This window comes from Panthera pardus, unplaced genomic scaffold (assembly GCF_024362965.1).
Source record: "Panthera pardus isolate Hobbes unplaced genomic scaffold, ASM2436296v1 HiC_scaffold_13, whole genome shotgun sequence".
NCBI lineage: Eukaryota > Metazoa > Chordata > Mammalia > Carnivora > Felidae > Panthera > Panthera pardus.
This window is the reverse complement of record NW_026526688.1, coordinates 22,699,710-22,712,460: the sequence shown is the minus strand read 5'-3', so window position 1 is coordinate 22,712,460 and position 12,751 is coordinate 22,699,710. Positions and strand designations below refer to the sequence as shown.

The 12,751-nt window shown below is 37.7% G+C and overlaps 1 protein-coding gene across 1 annotated transcript in view; it reads right to left on the bottom strand.

The window, feature by feature from the left end:
- Positions 1 to 12,751, bottom strand: part of MSR1 (macrophage scavenger receptor 1) — an 81,243-nt gene that overhangs the window by 13,416 nt on the left and 55,076 nt on the right. The window lies entirely within an intron of this gene.

Sequence of the window (12,751 nt, the reverse complement as noted above, 5' to 3'; positions counted from 1 at the left end):
CATAATCCAGTGACTTTCGATGATGTAGGAAGTGGAAGATATTTTATAAATTATAAACATAAAAATAGATGACCAAACATCCTATCTTTTACAAGAGAATCAAGATAACTATAGTGACAATATTTATTATTTTGGATATTTTGAGAAATTACTAAGGCAATAAACTTTGTGAAGAAATATACTATGTGTTTAACTATAAAAATTTTGTTCGCAAAATTAATCAAATTGCTATATATGATAAACCTTTATAAAATTTTGATCATGTGCACGTTTAAATGACTATTAAATGACTCTTTTGGTTTTTTTGTTTTGTTTTGTGTTTTGGGAGAGAGAGAGAGAGCACGAGAGAGAGAACACCCAGGGCAGAATCCAAAGACACAAGGCTCTGTCTCAGCGATGAGATCATGATCCGAACCAAAATCAAAAGTCAGACACTTAACAGACTGAGCCACTGAGGTGCCCCGTGCCTCCTATTTTTAAAGAAAACAACATATATATACATATATATATATATACACTATATATATGTGTATATATAGTGTATATATATATATATATATAATGAACTTAGGGACAGATAAATAAAAGTATGTAAATATTATAAAAACAAGTCACTTGGAGAATAAAAATTTCTTTTTTTATTTCTTTTTTAATTTTTATTATTATTTTTTTAAGGCTTATTCATTTTTCAGAGACAGAGAGACGGAGCGTGAGCAGGGGAGGGGCAGAGAGAGAGGGAGACACGGAATCCGAAACAGGCTCCAGGCTCTGAGCTGTCAGCACAGAGCCCAACATAATGCCCGAACTCATGGACCGCGAGATCATGACCTGAGCCGAAGTTGGACGCTTAACCGTCTAAGCCACCCAGGTGCCCCCAGAGAATCAAAATTTCTTTAAAGAACCTTTATTATTCTAGTAAGTTTTCATTTATAAATCATTTGGCTGAAGAATAGAATGAAAGGCAGAGACAGAAAATACTTTTAAAATTTAGTTCATGGCTAAATAAAAATAACAATATTCTCTAATAATTATAAAAGCCAACGAATAAGTACAGTTCTATTTAAATGTATCTTTTTAATGTAAGTTTGAGAAACACTATAGTGAAAAAAGCAAGATGTGACTATCACCAAATATATCCCTGTCATACGAAAATGGAGTGTTAGGGAATGGGTTTACAAAGCTCAATTAATTGAAGAAATACTCAGCAACATTTTTTTTCTAAATTTTATTGAAACCATAATCCAGTAAAGAATACCAACAATTTTCTATAACATTCTATAACAAAACTGACTGAGCCACTCAAAAACATAAAAAGCTAACATGTTAATATGTGGTATTTATAATTATAACTATTTTCTTGATTCTTCCAAAATAGAATTCAGTGCTAAATACTGAATTAATGTAATCAGGCCCAAGTGCATAAGCCATTCCTCACTTAATAAACATGAGTTTAAAACATTCTTAAAGGCAAAATAATTTGTTGTTACAGTATTCACACTTTCAATTACCAAGTAAAATACCCATGTGACCCAGTCATTCATTATAATTGCTTAAGAAAATGGGCAATAATAATCCAGGCGTGGATTGTTTAATGTTTTAAAATATTAGAGTCATGTAGTATTAACAAGTACCACCCCCAAAGGTTTTGTCTTTCCAGAAGTCAAATATACCCACACATAATATATTTATCATGATGCTGTGACAAAACACATCATATTCAAACAGCTGATTACATGAGCTTGATGTTCTTCTTACCCAAATAGGCGTAGGAAAGTGTTATGGCTGTGTATTCTTTACCACTTACCCCTCCCAAAATGTCATTAAGAAGCCTTGTGTATCCTGGGGTAGTATTTCTCAAACATTAGTATCGTCTTAGCCTGTTCAGGCTCTATAACACAACACCATAGACTGGGTGGCTTAAACAATCAACGTGGTATTTTTCACAGTTCTGGAGCCTGGAAGTCGAAGACCAAGGTGGTGACAGATTTGGTCGGTGGTGTGGCCAGCTTTGTTGGCATGTAGACAGTGTTAATGCATTTGTCAAGTAAGAAAGAGTAGGGGAGCTATTTCCTTATTGAAGGTGAGTTTTGAGCAAAGACAGTAAGTCCAGCTCATAATAGATATTTAAAAAAATCTTGATATAGTTATGTAATATTAATTATACTATATATTTAGATGTGTTTTCTTTCTTTTTCATATCTGTCACTGTAGAGTATAGCTGAAGTGAAAAACCCAAGAATCAGATAATCTGGATTTTAGTTCCGCCTCTCACATGGCTTCTATGACCTTATGAAAGCGTTTAACTACCCTAAGACCAAGTTTTTCAGCAAGCCAAAAATATCTACTATCTCACCCTCTGCAGAAAAAGCTTGCCAATCCCTGGTGTAGTTGAAAACACAATCCATGGACTAGAATGCCAGAGGATTTCGGTAGGGATACTTTTGCTAAGTGGTCCTGGAACAAATAAGGTCATGGCTCATCTCTGCTTTCCTTTCCAGCTTCGCTGAGAACCACTCCATCCATGCACTTCTTGCTTTTTACTTCTGTTACATAACTGGTCACATTTCCCAAATAAGCCTTGCTCTCCCTTATTTCTGGAGCTTTGATCGCTGTTGGAAATGCTCCCTCAACCCCCTACACCCTTTCTCCCACACACACACCATCCAGCTCTCCCCGTGCCGCCTCCAGTCCCAGGGTTTGGATAGGTTTCCGTCTTGAAGCTTCAGCAGCACTAATGACCCACCAAAGCACTCTAAACCAGTTTGTTTTCTCCATTAAACTGAGATCCTTACCGCTAACATTTCAGCACCTGGCAGAGCACAGGATTTCACTTAGGAGGCACTTGATGAAGAGTTATGGTATGAGTGAGTGAATGAATCACCGTGAGCTCTTCCTGATGTGCAAAGTGCATTCCTGAGTGGATGGAGTTAGTAAATGCTGAAAATATCAAACAATAGAAGACATAGAATTCAATATTTCACAGGTGTCTGGAGGGACTATAATTCCTACGTGTAGAAGCAGTAAGGGAAGATGCTGGTTTACCTGAGATAAACGAGTCCCATTCTGGGAAGAAAGGATGTGGCTATTTACTGAGAGCCCCCCAAGGTGGGAGGGATGATCAGAAGCCTTTATATATCCTAAAACCCAGTTTTGTAGGTTCAGAGGATTTATTTCTTAGTGGCAGACTAACGTTAAACAGAATCTTGGGACTAAATGTCAATTCAATTTACAGCAAGAAATGTAATTGCCTCAAAAACTGGAATATTTGTATCTACTTGACAAGGCCATTTTCTCCCCGTGGGCAATCTGCACAGGAAGTCAAATTGCAATCAGTGAATTATTACTTTAATTAATTTATTAATTTACAATGAGACACAGCAATGAGATTTTGCCTCTGGGACTGGCCAACACTGTTTGGTTAATACATTTTTCTTTACATATGTTAATACATTCCATCAGGTTAGGTGATTTGGCATATCTCTGCTCTGATTCATTTTCGTTTAACTTCCTACAGGCAATCTGACTATTCTTATTTCCCAGTTTTGAAGGGAAGGGTATAGTACTGATAATTTCTATATATTCTTAAAAGTCTGTATATAAAATAAAACCAATATATAAAATATTTATTATACTAATAGCTCACTCATATTTCTATGATCATAAGAAAAATTTTTCAAAAGAAAAATATGTCATAGAGCAGATAATTTACAAAAAGTTTTATAATGTAATGTGAAGAAATAATTCAAAACATAATAAAAGTTAACAACTTTGGAGGTTATTTTTGTTTTGTTTATTGTGGGCTAATTTTGAAAGGAGGAAATAAAACATAACTATAATAAATATCTTAGAATAGAAAAAAGAGTTGATTATTATATATACATTAAATGAAGAGTTTTGGGGGCATTAAGCATAACATCAAAAGATCATGTAGAAATGGAAAAACAAAGATGATAATACAAGTATTATACAAAAAGACCAGAAGTACCCAAGGAAATTACAGTAATTTTGTATATGGGGCAAGAAATTGAATATATAATCTTTTTCTTATTTTCTGGAATTGCATTATTTTAAAAACTCAGATTCATAAAAGAAGTGGTGGCTGGAGAGTCACTAATGTCCTTGCTGTTGTAAAGGGTCAATGACTCAAGGCTGAAATTCACAAAATTGAGAGGAAAGAACAAGCTCAGTATGAGCGAGATATAAGGGCATTCATGGAAGGAACACACACAATATTGTCTGCTGTTTGTGCATAATACATATGTAGCAAATGTATAAAACCAGAAATGGAAAGAGACATATATATTCCAAGATAAAGGTTCACCCTGGAAAAGCTAGGGACGCTGGCATAAATGGGGTCTCAACTGTATTAGTTAACATTCTGTTTCGTAAAAAACAAATACCTGTAGTCGGTATGGTAAAACGTCAAATTCTCCAAAATCCAGGTGATGTGTACATGACTACTGGGTAGCTGTTTGTTATAAATGTTCATCTTTTTTCCCTTAAAAAAAGTATAAATATAAATATTTATATATTTAAATAAAATATATTTTATTTAAAGAAGAGAACACATCTACAGCTCTGTTGATGGAGCCACACATGAGCCCTAAATAAGTTACAAAAGTGCTTCAGTGCCAGTCTTAAGAGTTTGAAAAAAAGGGATTCTAACTCTACTAGGCTCTATTAGATAGGGAAAATTCTAATTTGAAAAGAGAGATCAGGAAGGACGTGAACTATGGGGGCTTCTTTGCATGTGTCCCTCACCGCTACTTGCGTAGAAGTCAAGAACAGAGGTTAAAAACAATTCTTGAGGAGTATAGTTATCTCAACTATTACCGTATCATTTATCTCATGGTCACGTTTTCTTTATTCATATCATTTATTAGAATTAGAATTCAGGGTTAAATTTATTACAATGGTAATTATTATATTTATTTCCAAATTTAGTAAATTAAAAAAAAAATCTGATTGCAGTTTGATCTGGAAGTCCTCACCATGTGGCCAAATTCCTCTAGAAAGGAAAGTGATGTCTTCTTTATGATAATTAGCTTCATGAGGTAGTCAGCTATGAACCGCACAACCTTGATATCAGATGTCTGGAGAAACAGAGTTAAACCTCTCTGGAAAATTACCGTAACAGATTTTGAATCTTACTCTGGAAGTTGAAGGAGACAAACATTTTGGAAATCCGAGACAGAGCAGAGCACAAAGTAGATGGAGAGGGTCTTAGTGGAGAAGAGGCGTGCAGTGTAGTCTGATGACAGCGGAGATTGAGAGCGGCCAGGGAGGAAAATGTAGTGTCTACACTGGCTGGGAATTTCAAGACAATGAAATCTGAGGTTCACCTTTACCTTGTAGACTGTTCTGCTTGCATTTTCCTATTATAACTAAACCTTCAGTAAAATCCTCTCAGATCCCCAGGCAGCACTAGGCTTCTTCCTCAAATGAAGGCAGAGATGTAGTGCTCATTGTGGAATGAGCAGTGTGGAGAGAAAGAAAGGTATGTAGGTTGTTCCCTAAACCAACCACAACGAATGATCCCCATCGTGTGGCTTAAAACAAGAAATTTATTCCCTCACAGGTTTGGAATCCAGAAGTCTGAAATCAAGATGTCCACAGGGTCATACTCCTTCTGAAGGCTCTTCGGAGAAATACTTCCTCACATTTTCCTAGCTTCTAGTGGCTCCTGGCAGTTATTAATGTTCCTTGGCTTGTAACTGTGTCACTCCAATCTCTGCCTCTGTTTTCTTCCTGGGTCTGTGTGTCCCTCTCATAAAGATGCCATTTGAGTTAGGGACCACCTGGATCCAATATGGCCTCATCTTAGCTTAATTCCACTTGCAAAGATGCGACTTCCAAGTAAGGTCATATTCTGCGGGTTCATGCGGATGTGAATTTTCACATTCTTAAACCCAGTATTACAGAGGTAGCAGGGAAGATACATGATGGAAGGTAATTTTTTCTGTATTTTCATCAGACTATTTCAGATAGGAGGCACTCAAATTGCCTTAGAACATGAGGTTGGTGTTCAGTTTTATTTTAACATTGAAGAACAAACTAAAGGCCCAAGATCTGAGGACTGCAGAATAGGCAGGTAGTAGATATTTTGGCGACATTGGAAATTCACTGGAAATTAGTTAGCAAACTCCACCGTGATTATACTGAACACTCATAGTTCAACTGCTGAATAACTAAAGACTGAGAATCTGTTGCTTCAAAATCCACGATACCAAACTCACACAGCACTGAGTAAATCTAACTTAATTATGGATGGGAGTGAATTACTTCAGTGTGTGCAAATTAAAAAGTAGCAGAAGGCTATTCTTGCCTATATTTCATTTGTCAGTTTTTGAGCTTTCTCATCGGAGATAGCTTTAAAAGAATCTTGCTGGAAGAAGTGGTAAATTTTTAAGATGGAAGAACTTTGTGTTTAAAAAGAATACCTCTCTTGTTGTGCAGATCCCCACAAGGATATGATGGTTAAGAATAAGTTTATGTTGCGGGGGGGGGGGGGGACAAACAAAACACAAAGGTTGAGTAAGACAAGAAAAGCAAGTGTGGTTGGGAGTGTAAGTTGTCTGTGAGTATCCTGGGCGCTAATGTTGCTTCTACTACTGGATTTCCAAATTGTCAGTTAAACAGACGTGTCTGTGTTTCAAAGACCATATTGTTTTCTTCAAGGGACCGTATCCATATATTAGGGTATTGATTATCATTTTAGACCAATTTTGTTATTATTTAATGTCTCATTTCTACGTGAGTCTTAGTTTCTAGAGTTGCTGAGGAGAACTGCAAAAAATTTATAAAGGTGCATTTTACTTGCCTATTTTTAGACTATTTACAATTTGCTCTTCACTTAAAACCATTAAGATACTGAATGGAGCTAATTTAGAAAACTCACACCACAAAATAGCATTAATTACATTATCATTCTTTCTGATTTCTGAAAATGTAGACATCAGTCAGACCTCATAAATGTCCTTGTGTCCCTCTTTATAATCTGTTAAGACATTGATAAGTGATTTAGCCTATTTGAGCCTTGACTATTTATAAATATATTAACACGTACCTCCTACATTTGAGGTGTCGAATATGACATTATGTGGAAAAAATGTATTTTAAATAGTAAAGTACTATACAAAAGGTAGTGATAGAATTATTCATTTTATTTCATTCTGAAAGTTATTCTAGGAAACTATGAAATCATAGACTGTGGGGATTTTGAGTTGTGGATTTCGTGGAGAAAAATGTCTTAACTTTGGCCCAAGGAAGATTTATCTGTCCAGTTATTGGCAAGGCTGACAACCCAGGACAGATTCTTTGACTTTTTATGAAAAGAAAATTATTTTCTAAAATAACTGAGTGTTTGCCCCTTGAATTGGATCAGGAGGTAAATTAAAAGCCAATATACATTCTCTTTGTCATTGTGTGCTATATTTTGTTTAGGCTCATAACTTTTCAGAGCTCCAGGGGGCCATCACGACTGACTTGCCGGGACCGGTAGAAAATAGCATAGACAGTCTGCATTTGATAGGAGAAGCCATGATTTGTGTCCGAAGGCTGTGTCCACAATATTTGAGGACACATCACTTGACGTCTCAAATATCCAACGATAAAAGCTGTTTCTCTCTCCTCCAGGACTCATTGCTTCCATTTGCTTAGCTTAAACTTTGGCTGTTTTTGTGTAATCAAAGTAGATACTCTTAGAAACAAGAAAAAAAGCACAGGATAGCAAATTTTGTTTGGATAATAACAGAAAGAAAAGCAGAAAATAATGCAAAATGTGGGTCCTTAGGTTAGGGTACTAAATGCTTTATTTCACATGAGAGGGTCCTAGTGCTTATTTACCAGAGGGGGCTGGGGGGGGGGGGGGTGGGCGGTGAGGATCTGTATCATAAAACAGGAAGCTTGTTTAGATGGGAAGTCAGGCTGCAAACTTCCTTTATGACTTTGGACAAATTGTTTTGCCTGCTTTCATTGTATTTAACTTCTTCATTTGTTATGACATCTTGTGGAATTGCCTTCTAGGACTTTCGTGAGAACTGGTTTAGTCCATGAATGTACTTTGAAGAGGTTTGCAAAAGAGACTAAAGAGACTCTAATGTGATAGGATTTAAAATGAGATAAACCGGGATTCACACTCGGCCTCATATATGCTAGCTGTGTGATTTTGCACAGGTTAATGACCTGTTCTAAATCCTCATGGGAAAAACAGCAGACAGATAGGTTTCTTGAGAGGATTAAGTGAAGTAGGTATATACATAGGGCTCTGTAGAACACCTGGCCCAGAAGACTCACTCTTTCTGTTATAGGTATTGTTATGAATATTATTATTTCTTAAAAATTCAGATTTCTGGCCTAATTGGGAATCGGTGATGATACGACAAAAGTATCATGTATAAAAGAAATTTTCAACTACACTGTGCTTCAGCATTCCAAAGAAAGCTTCTGGAAACCGCACATAGCAGCCCACAACCCAAATTCCTGAAATAAACATCTCTGTATGTTGAGTCCAGCCATCCATATGGGATAAAAGCCTGAGAGATCATTCTGATGCTCACCATAGCCTGAGAACAAATGTCAGACCAATAAAAGAATTTTTTTGCATCATGGAAGAAATGACCTAATATTGCTGTCCAATAAGCACTTAACAAGAATATAATTAAGTATTAGTTAGCAGCGCAGTTAAGTTGATCCACTTTTTCAGGAACTTTAGCCCTGCACTCTGAGATTCTGAAGGGGTGATCCTGCCCAACCCATCATTTGGTATTGATCCTTTACAGACGACAGTACTTAGTCAAGGGAAAACTCAGATTCCAAAAAGAGACCACAAGAGTTCTTTTGAAGGAAAAAGGTGGCACTCTTTCTCAGACATGGATAAATGTGCAGATTCTGCAGCACAGCAAGAGCCTAATAGACTATGAATGGATATGAGAGAGAGAGAGAGAGAGAGAGAGAGAGAAAAGGAGAGAGATACTGAATCTAAATGACTTAGTTTGAACTCCTGGATCCCACTAAGCCTGAAGCAAAACCATCTCTTGGAATTCTCCATTATGTGAATCAATAGGTTCTGTGTCTCCATTAAGCAAGTTTCCACTACTTTCTACTTAAAAAACTCTTACAAAGGCATAAATGGTGATTATTTGAGAATAAAAATTCTCAAGAAATAGCTTCCCAGGTCATTCTTTTTCTCATGATCTAATTAATCACCATTGGTTACAGTCTACTTAAACTGAATTAGCCTGGCGATCTTTATTATTCCATGAAAACACCGTAATGTAAAAGAACATCCCTGAAATGTCAAAACAAAACATTGACAAGAAACAAATAAAAGTGAAATTGATTTTATAACTACAAAAACAGCAGAAGGTCTCACATTTACTTACTATACAATGTAGGCCTTGAGAAGTGAGGGACAGGAAGATGGGCAGAGACACCTGAAGCAGATCTTCCTCATTCTGAAAGTTCCAGCTTTGCCCCGCGAAGATTTAGATGTGAGACTTCAGACACTGACATCAATTCTCGATACTTTCCTGTTATAGGATGAATTACATCCACCCAAAACACAACTGTGGACATCCTAATACCCATGTGACTATATATAGAGATAGGGCCTCTAAGGAGATAGTTCAGGTTGATTGAGGCCATACGGGTGGGCCCTAATTCAACAGGACTAGTGTCCTGAGGGCACTTAGATCTTGGACTTCCAGGGTCCAGAACTAGGAGGGAACAGATTTGGGTTTAGTCACCCTGTCTGTCGTACTTTGTTCTCACAACCCTATCAGACTAATCCACGTCTCCCTCTCTTTTCCTCTCTGTTTTGTGTTTAGCTGCAAATGAAATGAGTAACAGAGTCCCTCAATGGGTATAAATTTGAAAATACAGCTTTTTCTCTAATTTATAAGTTAGAAGCAGCCATCCCTGTTACGTCATGATCTGAGCACAGTAAAAACCTCCCTTTAACAAAATCACTGTGCCACTGAAATGCCAACTTTATTTAAAGGCTTAGCAGAGTCTATTTAAAAAAAAAAGAAAAAAGAAAGAAAGAAAACGGCAAAGGGGCACCTGGGTGGCTCAGTTAAGTGGCCGACTTCAGCTCAGGTCATCATCTCCTGGTTCATGGGGTCGAACCCTGCATCGGGCTCTGTGATGAGAGCTCAGAGCCTGGAGCCTGCTTCAGATTGTGTGTTTCCTTCTTTCTCTGCCCCTCTCCTACTTGTGCTCTGTTTCTCTCTCTCTCAAAAATAAACAAACATTAAATTTTTTTTTTAAACCTGCAAAAGTATTTATTAAGGGCTTACTAGATGTTTTACTACAGTAATAATAATTACTCATTTGGCTACTTTCTGTGATTAATATAATACATGTTCTTTTGGTATAGACATAGTATTTCTATGTGCGAGTGAAATAGAAGGTAACAGAATATAACAGGAGACTACAACAGGAGAGAGTTTGGCATGAAAGCTTGTTTTGGAATAGAACAGATAATCATTTTGTAGGGAATAAATGAATTATGCTATAAGCCATGTGGAGTTTTTGCAAAAATATTGTGCACAGAGACTGAATATTTGTGTTCAGGTGAAGCAATTTACCTTTCAGCATTTCTAGGAAATGGAAAATCAGAATTACACAGAACATCATTAGGAAGAAGGGTGGTTTTCATTTTGCTAAATCATTCACATTAAGATTCCTTTAAATAGTTCCCGGTAATGAGCATCTGAAAAGTTCTGGGATTCAGGTGTTCCATTTTGCAGTGAGTGGGTCAGGCAGAATGCGAGTAATTCAGGGAAGCAGGGAATGGAAATCACACAGAGCACCCCCGGGAAGGGGCCAGTCTGTAGGTTAAGCCATAATGGGAGCTATTTCTCGGGCACTTCACATGCAAGCCAGCAACTGTGTGGTTCTGGGGAATCTGGTGTTGAGATTCGCTCTGCAGGATGGTGCATTTCCAGAGAAGTCCAGGGCGAGAGGGGGCGAGTATGGTTGTGAGCCCGAAGTCGGACGGTGCTTTAATTGGAACAAAGGGAACGATCTCGTGTTGGCGTGAGACCACAGTGACTGCAGAGTGGGAAGCCAGCACCCGGTTCTCTGAAGCGGGGCAGGCAAGCCGTCTGGTCTTCTGAGGCTGTGAATGATGGGAACCGGTGTGTTGGGTCTAGCCCACCACTTTCAGGCTCGTAACTAGATGGATTTCAAATTTTGCTGGTGTGAGAGACCTGGGTGGAGCTGTACTGATTGGTTTTTTTTTTTTTTTTTTTTTCCTTCTAAGTGGCTCAGGTAGGAGTCGGGCTGTGTTGAGTCAGCTCGGAAGAGAGACTCAACAGGGTAAATGCTGACCGCTGGATCCATCCCCGATTTAAATCTCTTATTTCAACTTACACGACGTATTAGTCATCTCCACTATTCGGGAACACACCCATTGTGTTAACGGAACGTTACACGTTTTGACAACACCTCATGGACTCGCATAAAGCTTTAAAAACCACAGAGTGTCAAGAACAAGAAGGCTTAGCTAAGTTACCTGGAGCCACGTGGCTCCCGATGGCGTATTCTGCTCAATCATAACGGGTGCTGCCGCCGAGAAAACTACACAATTGAGTTTGGAAAAAGAGACACAATAACAGAAGAGGGACATCAAAGCAGCCAGATTATATTCAAAAATATATCTGTGAGCCAGTTACTGAAAAAATGTTAAGAGTGAGCCAGTTACTGAAATAAAAACAGAGTATTGACAGGTGGTTCCTTCTCCTCACGCCCATAAGTAAATAACTCTTATTACCGACAATGTAAACTTCGCAGATGTTCCGGGGAGACTATGGTTCTGAATAATAGATGTGGGGCAGAACTGGAGGCAAGAGCCTACATAGTATGTGAAGGTAGAAACATACACAAATCAAGATTAATTGGCAATGCTTTTTTTTTTTTTTTTTTAATTTGAAATAATGGAAGTCATACTCTAAGAATTTCCACCTGCTTTGTGTCTTCAAATTATTAGGCCCATTCTGGAAAACCAAGTTGCTTATTACAAATCTCTTTCCCTCTTTTCCCCACACCCTCCACGCTATGCATTTGCGGCATTTATATTTAGCAAAGATAAAACTAGTGTGGGGGTGTCGAATGCAGTCATAGTTACAACATGGGACGTTGGAGATTGATACACCTGGCTTTGAGTTTCTGCCCTTCCATTTATCAGCAGTGAGCTTCAGTTTCCAATCTACAAAATGGGAATAACAAAGTACCTACCTCAAAGGCTCTTCTGAGGATTAAATGAGATAATGCATCAAAAGCCCCTGGTGCACACCCAGTGTTGTCTAAATGTTCACTGTTATCATTATTTAGTGTTTGGAGGAGAAGGTTTTACTTCGGTTGGCTGAATGCTTTGAGAAAGACCAAAATTCATTTGTGATTGTGCTGTCCTCAGCAGAAATCAATTGGAAGTCAAACTGATATTTCACACCCTTGCACGAGTTTTAAGACACTGTAAATTCACATTCTAATTATAGTCTCATTGGGCATGAATAAAGCACATTAAAAAATACTAACCAATGACACATTAGTCATCGGTGTGTTTAGGACAGAGCCTCACACAAAGTGTTTAATTGTATAGTAGGAACTGTTTTTGCTTGACTGAAACACACTTCCACGTCGGGCGAGAACAGAACAGAGGAATCCTTGTGATAAGCAGGAGAGCTCGAGGCAGATTTCTGTCTCTTCCCCGCACATTACTCAGGGTGGTATAATTTGTGCATCTGAG